The sequence below is a fragment of the Myotis davidii genome, unplaced genomic scaffold (genome assembly GCF_000327345.1).
Source record: "Myotis davidii unplaced genomic scaffold, ASM32734v1 scaffold666, whole genome shotgun sequence".
NCBI lineage: Eukaryota > Metazoa > Chordata > Mammalia > Chiroptera > Vespertilionidae > Myotis > Myotis davidii.
In genome coordinates this window covers 156,615-162,047 of record NW_006296629.1, presented here as the reverse complement: position 1 = coordinate 162,047, position 5,433 = coordinate 156,615, and the positions used below count along the sequence as shown (strand labels likewise).

The 5,433-nt window shown below is 46.2% G+C and overlaps 1 pseudogene; it reads left to right on the top strand.

Moving 5' to 3' along the window:
• Nucleotides 1–412: 412 nt before the first annotated feature.
• On the top strand, nt 413–1,883 carry LOC102763721 (annotated as a pseudogene).
• Nucleotides 1,884–5,433: the final 3,550 nt, after the last annotated feature.

The window sequence follows — 5,433 nt, the reverse complement described above, 5'->3', positions numbered from 1 at the left end:
AAAAGCTATCATTCAGAACTGAAGGTCAGATAAAGAGCTTCACAGATAAGAAAAAGCTAAAGGAGTTCAACCCCACCAAACCAGTATCATATGAAATGCTGAAAGATATCCTTTAAGAAGAGGAAGAAGAAGAAAAAGGTAAAGATACAAATTATGAACAACAAGTACACATCTAGCAACAAGTGAATCTAAAAATCAAGTGTAAATAATCTTGATGAACAGAATAAACTGATGATTATAATAGAACCAGGGGCAAAAAACACAACCCAAATGAAGTCCTACAATTGGCTCCTCTCTGAGGGGGCGTGGCTAAGCCCTGGGGGCGTGGATGGACTCTGGGGTGGGAGGAGCCAGCTTAAAGCCTGGCTGAGGCACAGCGGCCCACACTGTGGTGGCTGTTACCTGTGGCGGCATGGAGGCCTGCACTTGCCTCTGTGGCATGGGCTCTTTGCGGGGATGTTGGTGTCTTCAGAAGCGCCAGGGCCCAGCTGAGACTGCAGCGGCTGATGGCAAGCCGGCCCTGGCAGAAAAGCACGTTGAGGGGTATGCGGCAGTGCGGTGCTGTGCGGGATTGGAGGAATCGCGAGCCCCATGCTGCCCCCGGCGTCCCCGCACTGCTCGCTGCAGGACCTGCCTGGGGAGATGTGGTGGAGATCTTCTCCTGGGTTCCCAGCACTGATCTGCCCAGCCTGGCCCAGGCCTGCACCAAATTCCACCACATCCTGCACACTGACAGCATCTGGAGGAGACGCTGCCGGGAGGAGTTTGGCGTTCGTGAAAACTTGCAGAACCTGGAGATGATCAGTATGTCTTAGCGAGAAGTCTATGCGAAGCTGTTCCCATACAGAAACATTTTGGGATTGTGGCAGCTAGATACTGAGGACTATAGAACACTGCTGAATATCGTGGTGGACGGTGTATGCATTACTGGTTGGAAATACAGGCCTTCACTTCACACCCATGTGGGTGACCCAATACACTTCAAGCCCTCGTTCAGAATTCGCCTGAGGGAGAGGACATCAGCCACGGTGGAGTGCATGGAAGGCCTCGACAGCAGGCCCCACAACAGCCACATGCAGATTCCGAAGGACAGGTTCACCACCCGGTGCAAGAACACAGACCACGGAAGGGATTTACCAACGTGGCTTAGGGAAGAAGGGGGGCTGGTGCTGGAGGACAGACAGCCGTATGACTGGCTGACCTACCGCCGCCTCTATCTCCCGCCGAGCCACCCGGACGACCTCATCAGGCCAGGCCTCTTTCAATACTACTACGATGTCTTCGGCCTAATGATTGCCATGCTCAGCTTCCATGGGAAGTATCCCAGGGTCACCAAGATCACGGGAATCTCCAAGAAGACGTTAGAGATCCACCTCAGGCGCCACATCCAGCTGCGAGATGGCGAGATCTGCAACTTCAACGAGCTCTCCCGCGTGGTCCAGGAGATTGCCGAGCAGGTGACCCGGGAGCAGCAGCAGCAGCAGCAGCAGCAGCAAGAAGAATACGGGACTGAGGAAAGCGAGGGCCATGGCTGTCAGAGCCCTGCCCAGCCCAGCATCGGGGAGTCCGGGGCTGCAGCTTCGGAGGAGCAGCCTGTTCCGTTTGTTCTGCCTGTGGGCGTGTGCTCAATAGACCAGAACTACCCCGGAACCTGCAGGATGTGTTTCTATGGCGTGGACTCTGTTACCTTATTTGGCTTCCCCTACCCCAGGCGCTTCCCTGGAGTCTTCATCCTGTTCGATGAGAACCACTTCGGGTTCATCTGGCTGGAGGCGAAATACTTCTTCCTGTACGGCAGAGTCCAGAACACCTTCCAGGATGTGGAGGCACCATCCCCGCAGGATTTCCTGGAGATGCTCAAGAACATTCAGTCCATGCCCTAACTGGCTTGGATCAGTGGATAGAGCGTCGGCCTGTGGCCGAAGGGTCCCAGGTTCGATTCCAGTCAGGGGCATGTACCTTGGTTGCGGGCACATCCCCAGTGGGGGGTGTGCAGGAGGCGGCTGATCGATGTTTCTCTCTCATTGATGTTTCTAACTCTCTATCTCTCTCCCTTCCTCTCTGTAAAAAATCAATAAAAATATATTTAAAAAATAAAAAAGAACATTCAGTCTGGACCCCTTGGGAGGAGGAGCTTGCATGCACTTTGAAGATTTGACCTTCGGACCAGGTTACCCACCTTTGTTTGTTTTTTTAATCCTCACCCGAGGATATTTTCCCATTGATGTTTAGAGAGAGTGGGGGGTTTGGGGGGGGGAGAGGGAAATACAGAAATATCGATGTGAGAGAAACATATCTTGTATTTTCATTGTTACAAATTGAACATAATTAAAGCATAGTGATTAATCACAAAAACAAAATGTGGGAAGCTGCCTATTGTCTTCACTAGCAGAGAGGTGTGGACAAGGATCCCGGAAGGCTGGCGACCCTTGAGCTCTGGCAATGGTCAGGGCTGTGCACCCACTGTTAGTCTTAGACAATGATAGCTGAAGCAACTTCCCCATTTATGTAAATCCTTACTGATAGGCTAGTCTGCCTATTACTGGAAATTGCCTGCCTAAGGGCCATGGTGTATCCCAAACCAATAAAGGTTGGCAAGGCCTGAACACCAGTGGAAGTCCTTCCCCTTGAGTTGGACTTGCCCATCTGGCCCCCAATATTTCCAAAATAAAAATAATAAATAAATGGGGCATGAAGTAGGAAAAAAACAACAACAAAATTTCCCCCCGGTATTTCCAATACTCACCTGGCACCATCCAGTTATTATAGTATTAGTGACTGTATTCCCTATGCCGTATTTTATATCCCCCTGACTATTTTGTGAGTACCAATTTATGCTTCTTAATCCCTTCACCTTTTTCACCCAAAACTCAACCCCTTCTTCCCTTCTGGCCACCAGATTGACCTCTGTATCAGTGAGTGCTTTTATTTTCTTTCTTTGTTTATTTGGCTCTTTAGATTCTGCATATAAGTTAAATCATATGGTATTTGTCTTTCTCTGATTTCTGTAACTTAGCATAATACCTTCTAGATCCATCCATGCTATCACAAATGGTAAGAGTGCATTATTTTATTTTATTTTTTAAATCCTTACCTGAGGATATTTTTTCCCATTGCTCTTACAGAGAGAGTGGAAGGGGGTGGGGGGGGAAGAGAGAGAAAGAGAGAGAGAGAGAGAGAGAGAGAGAAAGAGAAAGAGAGACATTGATATGAGAGAGACATATCAACTGGTTGCCTCCCAAAACCCAGGTATGTGCCCTTGACTGGGAATTGAACCTGTGACCAGCTCATGATTGGAAAGAGATTTCCTTAAATGTTTGGAATCAATAGACCTCCTGCCCTTTGCCACTGGTCTTTGTGTGCAGGTTTGGGCATTCCTTCAATGTTTAGCCAGGCAGTTTACAACTCTGCTTTAGCTTTCACTTCTTTCCTTCACAGCTTCCAGGTCAGCCCTAGGTGAAAGATTAGGGCCTTCTTAGCTGGGCAAATTATTTGAATAGGTAATATTGGAAAGGAGAACATGGCCCAATTTCACTAATACTAAGAGTAATACAAATTAAAATGAGACTCCACACTCAGCATATTGATTAAATTTAGACAGATTTATAATACCGATTGTTGTTGAGAATTGATGAGACAAATGCTCATGCCCTGTTGGTAGAAGTGTATGTGGCTATCGCTAGTTTGAAAGTTTAATTAGTGAAATTTAGTATGCATATCTATATATATAAAAGCCTAAGCAATCAAGTGACTGAACCACTGGTGAACTGGTTGCCATGACACGCACTGACTACTACGTGGCAGATGTTCAATGCAGGAGCTGCCCCCTGGTGGTCAGTGTGCTTCCACAGCGGGAGCATTGCTCAGCTGACTGATGGGCGCCAGACAGCAGGCTCACAGCTGGCAAGCACAGCTGTGGTGATGTGAGCCTCTCCCGCCTCTGCGACAGCGCTACTGAGAGCGGCAGCAGGGCCAGGATGAGCGGAAGCAGGGCCAGGATGAGCGGGAGCAGTGTGGCGCCTGGCCTGGGCTCGGGCTCCTCCCCGACGCTTGCTGCTTCGGGAACTACTACATCCCTTGGAGGATGTCGGACTGCCATTATCGGCCTGATCCCCTAAGATCTGGCCAAAACCAGCAGTCAGACATACCTCGAGGGGTCCCGGATTGCTGGGGGGCACAGGCCAGCTGAGGGACCCCACTGGTGCACAAATTTGTGCACCAGGCCTCTAGTATACTATGATTGGACAATCCTTGCTGGAAATTCTCTCACAGTTAATAAGGGGAAATATAAAAATATGTTAATTGCTGTATTGGTGGGGGTTAGAGGCAGCCTATGAGTCCAGCACGAGGGGACTGCATAAGTAAATGTAGAGGAAGCACATGCTAAAATATTTCGCAGTAATTAGAAACTTTGAACCAGATGCTAGCCAGTAATCTAAAAAAGAATTTTAAGTTATCTATATACCCCTTGACTGAAGGAAGAAGCTGCTTGCACATTTAATCAGCTCATTTGTATAATTGTACTCTCTTTGTGTTTCCTTTTATGCTTCAGTAGTCAGAAATTTCAGAGCTCAATTTAATCACAGTAGCTATATTAGTCCTTCCACTAAAGAAATATGTGCCTACTTGTCTTTGAATTTTGTATTTTTTGGAAGCTTTTGGGGGTTATAAATATAAAAAAAGGTCTTTTGAATCTAAACAATTATCTTATCATAATTAAGGAATATCCAAGTGAAAAAAGATTAGGGAAGAAACTAATTTTTCCTGACTTGTGAGATTATTAAAAAAAAAAAGAAAAAGAAAGAGGAAAGAAAATGAATCAAGCAACCATGTTAGGATGAGAAAGAAATATTTAATTCCATGGAAGTATGTGTTTAAATAACCTCTCACTTGAATGAAGAACAACTTTTGGTAACCAGAGGTTTCTAAGAAGGCATTTATTTCCTGTGGATAACCTTCATATCTCTATGGAAATTGAATAAGAATGAGAAGTTTGAACAAAGGCAAAAGGAATGAAATCTCTTCAAGCCGTGAGAAGCTGCTAAGTCTCTCAGAGGCTGTTTGGGGAAATGCTTTTCCATCTGTTCCCAGATAGTCCACTAGGTGGTGGTGCACATTAAAAACTGCCTAAACTCTGAATTGTGACAAAACTTACTCTTCTTTTTCAAATAAAATACCAAGAAAATCTGTTTATAAACAATAAATATAAAGGGAGAACTATTAAGCCCTGCATTAAGAACAAAGGGGGTAATCTCAGGTGCCGGGGTTCTTGTTCCAGCATTGAGAAGGGTTCAGTAATCTGGAGAAGGCTGTGCGTAGATTAAATAAGAGTCCAGAGACGAAATATAATTTTGAAAGGCATTTGAGGGTCAGAGGAGCCTAGTTTAAAGGAAACTAAGATCTAAGTTCTAAGTCCTAAGGTCTAAGGTCTCT